Consider the following 15,935-nt stretch of genomic DNA (forward strand, 5'->3'; position numbering starts at 1 on the left):
AAAGTTTACCATCATCTTGTTTCAGCCGTTTGGTGATCAGTTGCTTGTTTTTTTAATTAACCTTTGCTATTGCATTTGCTGTTTTACAGCAGGTTTCTAAATTTTTTAATATTTTTGCCGTTCCTAGCGCGTAAGGCCTTCAGCCGTGCTTGAGGTCATTTGCCTTTCAATTTTAAGTTGGTATTTCTATTTTAGCAGTAAGCCTTAAAACCTTATTTACTGCCATTCCTGGCGTCTGAAGCCTTCTGCCGTGTTTGTGTCGACTTGCCTCTAATGTTTCAATATTTGTAATTTTCAAGTTGCAGCGAGTTTTAAACAGTTCTTAATTTATTGCCATTCCTGGCGTGTAAGGCCCAGATTACAGTGGCTTGTTTTTAAAACATTATCTCTTGTATCTGTATTTAATGGTGATTTGCTACATTGTAGCTCACTGAAAACACTATAATTTCCACAGTTGTTTAATCCATCATTAATAACGTGTGGTATTTTATTTATTATTGAGTTTGGCAACCAATAGTAACTGATTACGGCCCCGTCCACAATCGTAACCGAATTCTGCCTTCCCTTCAGGTCTCAGTACCATTATTTCCAGATCGGTGTGTCTTAAAAACTAAAAACTTTCTGGAGTTCTTCCAATACAACTAATGTACAAACAGACGCACATTTGGCTTTGTGAGTGTATTTCTTTTGATTCAGGCTCAAATAGAATATAAGTATGACACTTCCAAGTACCTCATGCCAACGGTTCGACCATCATTCCCAAAGTCCGAAAGATGGCGATAAACGGTACATGCACGTCCTCTGCGAATGCAGCGTTTGCAATCTACGCCTATAATGTTCCAGTAACATTAGACAACCCTATAATCATCACTGCCTCACACCATTATTCGTCTGTAGGAACGGCTTTTTCTTGTATTGTAAGTTCTGGAGGTGCGCTTGCATAAGGATTAAATTTTATGTAAAATGTCCCAAGGGATATGGGCATACTGGGGTATTAGCATGGTAGCGTTTGGTCAAAGTGTTTGTTGTGTAAGACAACTTCCGTGTATTTTCGATTATTTTTACATCACGTAAACTTCCTGTTGTGCTCAGACATACAATGTATTTTGCCGTTTTTATCATTCATACTGTACTGTATTCACATTGACATGGAGATTCCATGTTTGAAATTAGAGTGTTGTACCTGGAGGATAGTATACCTATGGCCATGTCATGTTTCGTGGTCGGTACTGCAGTCTAATAACTGATTTTAGATTCATATGAAGGAATGCAGCTTACTCCTACTTTCTTTGTTTTGAGTCATGAGGGTGTGTTTTGTGCACTGATTTCAATACACTGTATGAGGGAAAAAGCAGCGCAGCACGGAGAATTTCCGAAGGGGACGGAAGTCGGGAGATGTGATGTAACATGTTCAGCCCAACAAATGATTATAATTCCAGAAAAAAATGTCTCTTGTATTCCAGGGAAAAAACATAACAAATTGGGCAAGCCAATAACGTGTTGGTGCATCTCTGGCATTTACCGAGCAGTTATTCAGCTTAGCATTCATAGAGTTGTTGGATGACCTCCTGAAGCATATCTTGCCAAATTCTGTCAAACTGGCGAGTTACATCGACAAAATCGCGAGCTGCTTGATAGGACCTGCCCTCAGTGCTCTAAACATTCTCATCTTGGGAGAGATCCGGTGACCTTGACGGCACGAACACAAACAATATAAATTATCGTCTTGCGCGATGGGCTTTATCCTGCTAAATGTAATCTCAGGGTGGTTTGGTGATAAAGGGTAATCAAACGGGGCCTAGAGTATAACTGACTTACCACTGTGCTGTAAGGATGCCGCAGATGACAACCGAAGGGGTGCTGCTACAAACGAAATGGCACACTGGCCGGCTTACCGCAAGGTTGGCAACAATCAGATTGGTAACGCACCACTGTGAAGGGCGTCTCATCTTCGGTCTGGAATCTCACTGATTGGAGTAAAATTATGTTCAGTGATGAGTCCCTCTTCGAACTGAGCCCCGATGATCAGCGACTTGTAGATTTTATAATATAAATTTGTCTTCACATTCACAGTAAACAGGCCTAAGCGTGCAGGTAATTTACTAAACTAGCGTTGTGTGGTTTACATTAATATTTGTTCCACTTACGGACCACAATGTCTAATACCAGATAATTAATTTCAGTCTATGATGAGCAACATAATTAATTATGTTGGTTCGATTTGAAGTTACGACTGCTGATGTTTGAGAAATCAGCTTCTCTTCGGTCTCTATAGGGTGTCGTAGGAAGAGTGAGTTTCATACTGACACTGCTGGCTCCACGGAACTGTCACCTCAGCTCCAAGCCGCCCCCCTGCCTTTGACCTTTCGGTAACGCTGGACGTGTCTGGAGACCAGGACTAGCGCCGTCTGCAGAAGTTGGACCTTGCTTGTTGCCTGTCGGGCAACTTCCAACACGCCGCTAATTAGACTGCGTGTTGTGCATATCCGATCCTGATCCTGCGGTGTTGTGTCGGCGCACTCTCGCCTTTCTGCACCTAAGCAACGGCGTAAGGGAATTGTCATCCATTGAGAAGTATCTGTACGTATCAACGACTTAGTGTCAAAGGTTTTTCTTTTTTAAATTTCTTTAATCATTGTCTTGGAGCTGCACGCTAGCAGCTGTCAACAAGATACAAGACATTTGCTTCTTCACTCGACACATTTAGGACTAAAGCAAATGAAACAGAAGGCGCATCAAAATAGAAAGATATGTAGCGAAGCGGCTATCAAATATTAAAATGAAATAATTTTTTTCCTTCTTGCTATTACCTGTTTCAAACAACGTTCATGTACTAAGTATTGTGCACTGTAACGGGTCGAATTACTGACCGTCTGTGCAGATTGATATATGGTCGAAACTGGAAACGGAAAATATGGTATTGGCTAAATTCAGTATGGAAAAAGTAACCAAGTTCAATGTGAAAAACCACAGGATAAATTTCAGCAAACCAAATTATAACTATGGCGCACTACTCTTTATTATTAACTAACGAACCTGGGAATGCTTCGCAGTTGCTAAATATGTATGGGACTTGCATATACGAGGGTTGGCAACTATTTATTCACAACCGATGCAAAAGTGTTACATGTTTTCACCTGTTACTGTCCATCAAAGTAGTCACCAGCGTTGTGTAGAAACCGTTGGAAGGCGTAGTATACCGTTAGCAGAGCCTGTTCTGTTGATGATGCGAATGGAGCGGTCTACTGCCTGCCAAATCTCTGGAACAGTTCTGAAGCATATGCCACCAAGTGGTTCCTTCATCTTCGGAATCAATTCAAAGTCACAAGGACTTAAGTCCGGGGAGTATAGTGAATGGTACAGTACTTCCAATCCCATCGACCGAACAGAGCAGCCACAGCTTACGCTGTATGCACCCGCGCATTGTCGTGTAAAATGATGGGTAGGTTGCACAAGAAACTGTCGCCGCTTCTTTCGCAAAGCTCGTCGTTTTTGGAGCATCAACCGTGATACGCCTAGATACTACTCTGACAGGTGACACGTACATAAGCATCTTGCCTGAGAACCTGCATCGATTCATGTCCATTGTGCATTCCGACGTACTTATTCAATTACAGCACGACAATACGACACCACACCCGTCCAGAATTGCTACAGAGTGGCTCAAGGAACACTCTTCTCAGTTTGAAACTTCCGCTGTCCATCAAACTCCCCAGACATGAGCATTATTGAGCTTATCTGGGATGTCTTGCAACGTGCTGTTCAGAAAAGATCTTCACCCCCTCGTACCTTTACGGGTTTATGAACAGCCCTGCAGGATTTATGGTGTCAGTTCCCGATAGCACTTCTTCAGACATTAGTCGAGTCTATGTCACGTCGTGTTGCGGCACTAATGCGTACTCGTGTGGGCCCTACACGATATTAGGCAGGTGAAGCAGTTTCTTTGGCTCGTCAGTATACAACTACGTACAAAATTTGTAATCCGCACTGGAGCACTGTAAATTTCGTGCCCCATTTTTATCCACAGTGGGCATTGGACCCTATAACTGCGGTTAAACAACATTGATTTGATGGGAAACATACACGTCCTTTTGTAATCTTTTTGACTTTTTTCTGTCGCATTAGACAACTATCGAACCACTGCAGGCTTATAACGTTCATGTGATAACCGCCCCAACAGTGGGATCGTATCTCTCTATTATGCTTGTCTTAATTTCTTCTACTCTCTCTTTTGTCGCCCGGATTTCAGTTTCACCCCGATACAATCTCTTCCCCCATATCTTCGAACGGAAGCACTCTACCTTGTTCAGATTATAAATTTACAGCGCTTTCATCAATACTGAACATATTCAAATTTCATGCATTTCCCGAAAACGTGCTTCAGACACCTGACTGCTTCATCCCTGATTGCCACCGTTGCGATCTGTCACTCTTCGAGCAACACACCATACCAGCGATACACTACTCTTTTTCCACATCCTGTCCAAAAGAAATTACGAATCTCACCCACTCATGTACCCAGCCTAAGAATTTACACAATACTCTTCTTTCCTCTGTATTCCAAGACTCCACTCCATCCCATTATTCTCTTTCCCTTGCAACAGCTTCGCTCAGATTCCTCATTCCCACAATTTTCTTCACAAGTTCTTTATCGAATTGCCCCAATACGAAAACATTTCTCACTGCTCACTTATTTTCCAACAAGACCCCTTTCGCATCCATCCTTCTTCTGGAATATTCCAAAATGCACGAAAGTCAAGCAGCAGTAAATTCATATTGTATGTCATCTGCAACCAGTGAGACTCTGATGAAACTAGAATGCGTGAGCATAGCACTTTAGAAAGAAACAAGATGCAGCAGCGTGTAAACATTGCATTTAGATACACCTTGTTCCTCAGGTGTGTAGATGTGTCTCGACGATTCGGTGTCATCTGAAAGGTGCTGGACTGCTGCCACTTGAAGTATTAAGTAGACTTCCAATGCTAAGCAATTCCAAACGCCCAGGCATCAATATGTTTGCGAAGGTTGTCGCTAACACCCTCTAACAAAGACAAAGTTTATAAAATAAAAGTTGGTCCGTAGTAGATTGTAACACAAACATTCAGTTAGATAGTCCGCTCAGCTAATTTCGGCCATAAGTCACTTGTAAGCGTGTGTTTGATGTTACAGTTATCATACAAAACAAGACGTCATATTACATAATTACTTAGAGTGTAGTTGCCAGTACATGACCTGTGGTTGCAAAGTTTTTGATAAAGATTCCTTCACAAAGTAATTATGGAACTGACGTCTGATTTTCTCCAGTAAAAGAATCTAGTTATTTCTATATATAAAATAAAACTCGAGCCCGACAATCAGTTATAGTCTAAATAAGCTAATTACACGATCTAAAAAATGTTTACGTTACAGTCTGCAAAAGACCATATTTTCTTCTATACAGTATTTAAAGGCTGAAGACCCTCACAGAAACAAAAATTTCAGCATGAAATGTTTTTAGAGTAATCGTGCTTGAGTCTTTCCGTGTATTCGTGTTGGAGGCTACTGGAGGGACAGCAATCTGACAGCGTTGAGCGTTAGAGCGGGGAGAAAACAGTACAGGGCATTATTGGCTACGAGACCCTGAGGAGTAGATTTCTTCCTGTGAGCACCATTACCCCTTTCCAGGAGGTGATTAAGTGTTGTACTTTAAGTATAGGTAATGGTTGAATGTAGTGGATATGAATATAGTGTGGAATCATGTTCATGTTGTATCATGTGGGTGGTGCTGGCACATACCAACCGCTTTCGAATAGAAACAAGAAATTCGCCTAGCTTAATATCCGAATCGATCTGACGGAGCGTCACGTAGCCTCATTCCACTACAGAGTGTTTTGGGATTTAATACCGGACATTGGCGCAGTGTGGTTTATAGGAACTTTACATCACCACTTGTCCTCCCTTAGCCAGCGAAGTACGAGCAGTGAAAACTGCTTCAAGCGCCGGGATTCGAAATGGCTTCGTTCTAGACGAGCGCTCACAAATATACGTGAGTTGTCGACCTATGCTATGGAGGCGAGGTCGGAAAGCGGCGAAACGCACTATTGGTTAGATGCAATAATGACTTGTTGCGTAGAAGGACAATATGAATAACGAGCATTGTGTGAGGGAAGTTCTACTGTCAGAGATACTGCTCTTCGTTGACTGTTCTGTTTCTCATTTTCACCAGTAAAATGCAATTGCCGCGAAAAGTACAAGCCTTATTCGATAGATGTATTTGTTACACTACTGGCCATTAAAAGTGCTACACCACGAACATGACGTGCTACAGACGCGAAATTTAACGGACAGGAAGAAGATGCTATGACATGCAAATGATTAGCTTTTCAGAGCATTCACACAAGGTTGGTGCCCGTGGCGACACCTACAACGTGCAGACATTAGGAAAGTTTCCAATCGATTTCTCATACACAAACAGCAGTTGACCGGCGTTGCCTGTTGTAACGTTGTTGTGATGCCTCGTGTAAGGAGGAGAAATGCGTACCATTACGTTTCCGACTTTGATAAGGGTCGGATTGTAGCCTATCGCGATTGAGGTTTATCGTATCGCGACATTGCTGCTCGCGTTGGTCGAGATTCAATGACTGTTAGCAGAATATGGAATCGGTGGGTTCAGGAGGGTAATACGGAACACCGTGCTGGATCCCAACGGCCTCGTACCACTAGCAGTCGAGATGACAGGCATCTTATCTGCATGGCTGTAACGGATCGTGCAGCCACGTCTCGATCCCTGAATCCACAGATGGGGACGTTTGCAAGACAACAACCATCTGCACGAACAGTTCGACGACTTTTGCAGCAGCATGGACTATCAGCTCGGAGACCATGGCTGCGGTTACCCTTGACGCTGCATCACAGACAGGTGAGCCTGCGATGGTGTACTCAACGACGAACCTGGCTGTACGAATGGCAAAACGGCATTTTTTCGGATGAATCCAGGTTCTGTTTATAGCATCATGATGGTCGCATCCGTGTTTGGCGACATCACGGTGAACGCACATTGGAAGCGTGTATTCGATCATCGCCATACTGGCGTATCACCAGGCGTGACGGTATCGGTCACCTCTTGTTCTCACTGACGGCCCTTTGAACAGTGGACGTTACATTTCAGATGTGTTACGACCCGTGGCTCTACCCTTCATTCGATCCCTGCGAAACCCTACATTTCAACAGGACAATGCACGGCCGCATGTTGCAGGTCCTGTACGGGCCTTTCTCGATACAGAAAATGTTCGACTGCTGCCCTGGCCGGCACATTCTCCAGGTCTCTCACCAATTGATAACATCTGGTCAATGGTGGCCGAGCAACTGGCTCGTCACAATATGCCAGTCACTAATGTTGATGAACTGTGGTATCGTGTTGAAGCTGCATTGGCAGCTGTACCTGTACACGCCATCCAAACTCTGTTTGACTCAATGCCCAGGCGTATCAAGGCCGGCACTACGGCCAGTGGTGGTTGTTCTGGGTACTGATTTCTCAGGATCTATGCACCTATATTGCGTGAAAATGTAATCACATGTCAGTTCTAGTATAATATATGTGTCCAATGAATACCCGTTTATCATCTGCATTTCTTCTTGGTGTAGGAATTTTAATGGCCAGTAGTATATATTACCGGGCAGTAAGTTGTTGGCCAGGATGCTCCATTCACCTACGTTAAAAATTAAATTAAATGTCGTATGTCATTGTCAGGGAAATCCCGAGGGATGAGTTCAGTCGCCTCCCGGAAAGACTTTTCTTCCTCCGCGCACATCGGTCCCTTTCCTTGTGGATTAGTGAGAGCTGAGTCGTACGTGCATTTGTGGAGTGTAGGTAAAGTTAACAGAGGCTTATACAGTGCATTTCTATATTGATTTGTATGGTGATGAGGAGAGAAGGGAGACTTTGAAACCCAGTGCCTGCACATAGAGCACTCCTCTCGAAGAGCATCAAGTGGGCCTCCGAGCTTAATGTTCCCCTCCGGTGGACAGATCACCATCAACAGTGTCACATTCCCCCGCTTTGTGCCCACGGTAGCTGAGTGATCACCGCGACAGAATGTCAATCCTAAGGACCCGGGTTCGATTCCCGGGTGGTTCGGAGATTTTCTCCGCTCAGGGACGTGGTGTTGTGTTGTCCTAATCATCATCATTTCATCCCCATCGACGCGCAAGTCGCCGAAGTGGCGACAAATCGAAAGACGCACCCGGCCAACGGTCTACCCAACGGGAGGCCCTAGTTACGCGACATTTAAATTTATTTACTTCGTGAAGGAAATGTAGAGGCTTGGATTTTAATCCAGGACATCGGCGCAAAGTCTGGTGATCAGGAAGTTTACGCCACCACCTTTCCTTTTGCCGGCCAAAATTACATCCACCGCGAGCATTCGAACCAAGTACCTCCGAGCCAGGTGCTGCCCCACAGGTGTGCGTTGGTGACTTCAAGTACGCTGGCGGGCTGTCTCTATTATCGATCTTCTGTGGAGTTACATATCATGCACGTGACAAAGATCCCACTTTTTCGAATCCAAGCTGTAATCTTCAAAAAAAACTGTTTACATCTAAATGTTCACACCCAGTTTTACTATAAAATTCAAAGTTCACCTGTACTTCCTTAATCCCAGTAACATTCGTATTGCTATGTGTGTAATATGTGGTATGAACTTCATCTCACAATTGTTCTGGGTATTGCAATTTTCGCTTAATAACACACACAAGTGTTTCGATGCAACGAAGTGTAGTGACCCGTCCTATCTACACCATGGTTTGGAATATGTGATACTGGTTTATTGCTCCGTAAGCGTAATAATTTTTATCACTGAATGTGAAATGCTCATTACTCTTCAATTATCGAAGTTTCCCAGCAATTTTTTCCTTATAATAAACAAAAATATTAGAAAGGTCAATCTGTATGGAGATTTTATTGATTTCATTTATTTGACTAATTTTTTGAGAACTAAACAGTTAATATAAGAGTTAAACAATTCAAATATCCGGCTATATCTTCACTCACGGAATAGCAGGTAAGCAGTGATTTAGCTTCAGGCGATAATTGTCGAATCATTTACGTGAAGATAACCAATAGGGCCTAATAATATTAATGCGTAGTTCATTCAGTCAGTTATTGATGAGTCTGTTATTTATTGTAAGGGCCTGCTTCAGTTTCAGCCCCGTGCGCTTGAGAAAAATAATCAAGACCGGCCGCCACGCAGTTTTGTGAGCTTTAGACACTATACGTGCTCTTGCTGGTGTGACGCACACGCATCACCATACGGGACATTCATTCTGGGATGAATTTTGCTGGGGTTAAACTTTCAATTCGGAGAAACGCAAGTCAAGAACTCTGTCACTGATGGAAGCTGCTAGTGAGGCAGTCGCCCACACACTGTATACGTACCTGTGTTATGACGCCGCCTAATGAACATAATACACATCCTTATAAACGTGCTCCCAAATTCATAGGCTACTGGCGCTAATTTTCGATTCTTTATTACACCTCTACGACTTGCATTTGGCTCAAACTAAAATATTTATGATTAATATGTTATAAATATAGGAACAGCATTTTTCACATAAATCAAGAGGAATCAAGCCGCTATAGCAGCATAATAAGACACTTGTGCTCTTCCTAGAATGTAGCCCAGAAACTATATTTCAGCTGAATAATGGTACCGACATGTTGCAAAGAATGTTCATATACAAGCGTCCGAATATTGGGATTGTATCACTCCTTCACACTACACGCCTACAAAACCTCAATCCGGGCTATCCTCTCTTATGACAATATCAGCTTAAGTTGTTCCTCCAAAATTCAGTCAGTCCGTCCAAACCTCCATCCAAATCCTCGTACATAATGTACTGCTTCTTGTCTACCATATGCGTCGGTTCTCCCTCACTCCAATCCTCTATCAAAATTCATCAAGCCATTCCCCCCCCCCCCTCTCTCTCTCTCTCTCTCTCTCTCTCTCTCTCTCTCTCTCTTTCTCTCCTCACCCACAACGAACTCCCTCAAATTTCCCACGGAAAACGCAACTGCCGCCGCTCGTTTGTTTCACCCCAGATCACTAATCCTTGTGCTCTGACGCGCTCATACCACGATGTAACCGCAGTCTTAGCTTACGCACTCTTCACATTCTATCCCAAAGAATCTTTAACCACGTTCCCCTATCTGGTCAAGAATTCCAACCACAGATCTACTTATCCATTATTGATTTAATAGAGTCTACCCACCATTTCTGATTTAAAGGAGTACTTTCTTTCCCGGCTGCTCTATGCCCCACTCTAATTTCCTACACCTTGGTTCTTAAAATCAGCGACTCCCATTTCTCTGCCTTCCTTCCTTCGTGACAGTCTCAGATCGTACACTAGCGACACAGGGGGCATTTTATCTTCTGAGGATAACTCGAAGAAAGTCAATGATACTTTCACTTACAAACTGTACGCTACTTACCACATTTTATTTTTTAATCAGTGTTTTATATTTCTTTTTAAATATCATGCTGGAGTGCTAGTGCTGACAATCCGTCGCCGTGAGACGAAGGTAAACGGGGGTGAAATAACAAAAATAGGAAAAATATATTTTTTTTTCGCTAGCTCACAACAGACCTTGAACTCAATAACTTCATTTAGCATTCCGCACTTTGATAACACTGTACTTAAATATCACTGAAAGTTAACTATGAACTTAACAGAAATCCTTCCCCTATTGATCATCAACTCGAATTGGTACGTGTCATTTGTTCGATGTCCTGTGTGTGTTAATGCGGCCTGGTCCTAAACATATCATTGGAGTGGTAGATTAAGTGTTGCTGTACTATAGTTCTTTACGTGTCACGACAAACTGTAGGAAGTTTCTCGTCCAAAATTCATGTTTTTATGGTGAAATTCTGGCAGTTTGCATGCCTTTTCTTGTTTTGAATGTCTTCTCAGTTTCGAAGCTCCTGCAAGCCTGAGTCAAGGTGTTTCTATTTCTTTTTTTTAAAGACGGTAGTAGACTGTAAAAAGAGACTGCGGCCCTGGATCCATGCTCGCTGTTAGTTTGTAGTTCATGAAATCAGTGTTCTGCCTTTTACCATTGCCAAAATATGTCCCCTAATCTTCTGTATAAATCCTTGCATACCAAAGATAATCTCATGTTCTTCTAGGCCTGAATAAAGAAATGTATTAAGGCTGATAGATGGTGAAGCAGAGACCTTAAATCTAATTGTAATAACCGTATTAATATTATCGATATACCAGTCTCAAAATTGTGAGAACTTTTTGCTTTACCTCAATTACTGTGCCTGGAAATTGTCTTCCCTGCTTCATTTCCCTCAAAGGCTATATAGTTTTCATCCATAAATACGAAACAGGAGCGAAAAAGTTAATTTTTCCATGTTCCCTTTCCCCAGCCATATCTCGAGTTCTTTTTCACCATCCTGTAGACCATCAAAGCTCTTCACGCTGAATCGCTGGCAGCATGTCTAAAATATATCACTTTTGCAGTACTTTTCGGTCAACATCTGACTCATTGTACGTCAATCATTGGAATCACAAAGTTATCACTTTCTCAATCAGAAGCAGCAAAAATTTCTGTTCTACCATATTCAGATTTTAAGATGAAGATTGGGATGCAAAGAGGAAGGGAATCTGCCGTTTTCTTTTCCAAGGAATCATCACGCCATTCGCTTTAAGTGACGTTGCGAAACAATACAACACATACATCTGGATGCGATGACGGGATTGGAATCGGTGTTCACTCGACTGCGAGTCATCAAATTTCAGTACTTTCAATTTAATCAGTTCGTAATATTGCAACACGTTCTCAGTGCCTCTCTAAAGGTTTTCAGGATTCGAGCGTAATTTAGACGAACCATCCAATCTCCAAAGTTCGGAAGTAAGAATGAAGTTTTTTTCCTTTAGCGTATTAAGAATTCTGTATTACAGATTCTCCTCCGTTTTGTCTTTCCAGCCTATAATCATTTCCTTGCTGTAGTTTTCGTGAGTAATCGATCAAACATTACTTACTTTCAAATATTATGGGTCTGCTTAGTTTTTAATATCCGTTTCACTATTTGTAGCGTTCCCAGTGTTCTTTCGTCCAGCTATCGGAGAAAACCAAGACTCACACATATCTCCAAAATTCTTTCTTAATATAGTATCAATACTGTTAGCACTCACATTAACGGACAACAACCTACGTGTAACATTACCGTCGTAATTTGTCGCCGGGTCCTCCAAATAAAATCTTTACCTCACCATGCTATGATTTATTCCTTCCTGGGGAGCAGTACGGAAAACTGCAATCTCCATTGAGTTGCTCTTCAACTTTTTTCTGAATAATCTTGAAAATGGAAATATTAATATTCAATAGTAATTGGATAACATTGTGAATTCTCGTTTCCATTCACTATCAATGTTCTTATCATTCTCCAATGATCTCCAGAAACATCAGTTGGCTGTGACGGATTGGGATGTCAGTTCACTGTATTCATTTCAGGCAGTATTATTCTAAATTAGCGGGTTACTATAATTAATAGACAAAGAAATCCGGACCTCTTCAGATTTCACCAAGATTCTATTCTCATCTGCTACACTTCGATGTAAAAAAATCTGTGCTATTATAGAACTAAATTTGGAATGTCCTTTGGAATTCGATGCAGTTAGTTAAGATTCACAAAACTGTTGGAAATAATCCTGTCTTGTTCAGCAGATCATTACCACATACCACTAGCAGTTACCTGTTCCAAGAACAGTAGCCTATTTTGCACAAGTTACAGAACTAGTTAAAATTACAGTTAAAAAGTTAAAAATTAACTTAACATTGTGGCCAAAAAACGCTATTGCGTCTATCTCTTCAACAGGTGATAAGCTGAGGATCTGTATAAGAGCACTCCACACAGAAATTAATGTTCTTCTAGCCCGTCATTCGATAGGAAGTGAGAAGGATTGTATTAAAACCTCGATTAAAACTTTGCTATAAAATGCTCAACCGATTGTGCTTACAGGCTGATGGTGAATTCGATCAAGACGAAGTGTGCATCATTTTCAGTCTCACAGCTACATGTAAACAACTAAAAGCATAAAGTAGCTGTGTGAGAGAAGTTGCCTCCCATGTCAAAAGTTGGATAAACTGCATTCGACGTAGGAATATTTAACCTTGGGAGGTAAAAAAGTCGGTCTCATTTTCCAAAATGCGATGCGTAACAGAAAGTTTCTTACATTAACACACAGATAAGAAATTTTCAAGTGATGGCAACCTAAAAATGGTATAACGTACCCCTTAACAGTTTTAGACACCAATAAACACCAATACCTGTAAGGTATTAATCACATAAAGAGATCGTGTATGTGGAAGGGAATAGAGTAATAGAATTTTAAACGGTTTGCATTATATTATCTTCGAAAACATTTGGTTCCTTTAAACAGCAGAAGCATAGTTCGCCCGAAATTTTGTGCAACAGTCTATAGAGAGAGAAAGTTTTAAATCTAACAAAAGTGCTCTTAATTTCGCAGTATAAGATGGTGGCTGACGAACACGTAATCCGGACTCCAGGTGCTAAAACGCTGCTGCATTTTATTCTTCTACTACAGTCACAGAATGATGATATCGGATATGATTTCTTCGTATTTTTCTACTTCTAAGTTCACACTTAGTTATTTTTGCTTATACAAAGTAACGGTACTACCAATTACGAGGCAGTCTTCGTATACGTTCCAGATGTATTACGGATCGCAGAAGGTAACATAACGTCAGTGAACTGCATCCAAACGAGCTATCTGTCATAATTGGAAAGTTCACTCAGCACAATTTATCATACATATTGTAATTCCTAAAAATATAGTGTGGAAGCGAATGTTAACGTGTGGTATAAAAGCGAAGATATCAACAATATATCAATTTATGCGAATTTGATTTTAAATACTGGTGTGTCAGTGAAACCCGCAGAAGTTCACTACTAAAAAGCTAGATGGCACCACGTAACAACACAAGGTGCCTCACGGTAATGGAGGTCGATCTCGTCGCCTTGGGTGAAAATTTTTGTGCTCTTTACATACTTCCCCTCTGTTACGGATATGAGAATTCCAAAAAATAGACTTTGGGTTCTTCACATACTTCAGTTCTGTTACCGATATGAGAATTCCAAAAATAAAATTCCAAACATGAAGGAAACTAGGTAAGCAGTGATACGAAGTTACTGAATTTTATTCATCAGTACCTACAAAAATTACGAACTGACCAAAAATTGACAGACAATGGTTTACGGTTTTGACACTGTAATTGTTAGCCCTCTAATAAGACATCAGTCGTAAACTTGTTTCCGTATAAAAATAGTTTACTAAACAAGGTAAGACTAGAAGAGGTAATAAATCCTCTGCTTTTGAATTATGAACAACACACCAGCCCATTACGAGAAGCTCCACAGTATTACATGAAAGTTTTACTGTGATAAGACTTTGCGAGACATAAACTTACTTTCGTTTGAGAAAAAAAGCCTGCCATTGCCATATATCATTTAACTTACTGATCTCAACCACTGTGCAGAATTATTTTGTAAATATAGCGAAAGCTATGAAATAATTTTCAATTTCAAAGATATATGTTTATCATTTTCTTCTTCTACGTTATGAGATTGTAAGAAACGTTACCAAAGTATGAAATATGCACATGGCATGATTACCATCATTTCCTGGTTATTTTTCTACTTAGTAACGAATAATTCTAGGAAACTATGTGACATTGAAATAGAGGCAAAGTTAAAACTTCTTTGACTGAGAAACATGGAGTGTTTCTTAGCTTAGTAAGGAGAAACAGATACTGCAGAATTAATATATTAGTATTTCATAAGTAAATAGGACATTCTCATGTGCGACCCTTACATGCATTCTCTTTCAGCACTGTTCGGACACACAGCCAAACGCTCTAGATGAAGAAGAAATTGTATTATTTTACTGACATGAACTGAAACGGATTTTTGTGACGTAAGTATTGTAAACACGATCCTCGGGTCACTCATATAACGTTATGTATATTTCACAAACTCAGTATATTTGGCGGGAAATACTGAAATGTCAGGTGTGTAGCAGTGAAGAAACCATAAGGAATCAATTACACGGGCCCAAAAAATGCTACAAACCTATCAGTATCATCAATGGAGTGACTCGTAAACCTGATGGAGGGAGTAACAAAGAGGGAAAAAATGACTTAAATAGACTTAGAGAGAGACAGAGATAGAAATAGAAAAAGATAGGAAAAAGGGTGACTCTCTGATATGTGTAAATACGATTTCAAAATTAATCATAGGGCAAATACTTTAATGAAAGCATCATTTAGATTCGAGAAAGGTGTCGTGTACTGAAGAAGGGTAAGGAAGGGAAACTGGGAGGGGGGGATCAGGTCAACGAATTTTTAATTGACAACTTTGTACAATCGGGACGGCGTAGCAAATAATACGCATAGCCACGTAGCCCATAAACTCACGTGCTGTGCCGGCGGTTCGTGTGGGCAGACGGGTGCAGCGGAGGATGCCTTCCTAGCGACGCTCGAGTCGCACTGACGCCGGGCGCCACGACGCCGGCGAGTTTTGGCGCCTCTCTCCCCACCACGGCACCCCGAGCCGTAGGGGTGGCAGCGGCGTCGTCTTTGTGGGGATCTCTCGCTCGCCATTGGTTGGCGCAGTGCGCGCGCGCCGTGACGTAGACCCACGCCGTTTTTGGCGGCGCTACGGGCAAGCTGCACGCTCGAAAGCGTTCTAATTAGACGACCTGCTGGGGCGACGTGATATTTGGTATTTTAAACTTTCTTGCTAAGGCAACGTCTTGAAATATGTTAGTAAAATGGTCTGTCTTGCAGTGAGATGTACGAAAATTCAGCATCAAGAGCTGATAATCGGTTTATAGTCCCTAGTTTGACGAATGGCAGCTTGCTGTAAATGTGGGAA

At 41.5% G+C, this 15,935-nt stretch overlaps 1 protein-coding gene across 1 annotated transcript in view; it reads right to left on the bottom strand.

Moving 5' to 3' along the window:
* The window catches only part of LOC126278287 (thyrostimulin beta-5 subunit), a 137,353-nt gene extending 121,808 nt beyond the window's left edge, over positions 1-15,545 (bottom strand). The window contains exon 1 of the mRNA XM_049978296.1: positions 15,476-15,545. The gene's annotated coding sequence lies outside the window, so the exon portion shown is untranslated. The remainder of the gene's footprint in view (positions 1-15,475) is intronic.
* Between the last annotated feature and the right edge of the window lie 390 nt (positions 15,546-15,935).

This window comes from Schistocerca gregaria, chromosome 6 (genome assembly GCF_023897955.1).
Source record: "Schistocerca gregaria isolate iqSchGreg1 chromosome 6, iqSchGreg1.2, whole genome shotgun sequence".
In the NCBI taxonomy this organism is placed as follows: Eukaryota; Metazoa; Arthropoda; class Insecta; order Orthoptera; family Acrididae; genus Schistocerca; species Schistocerca gregaria.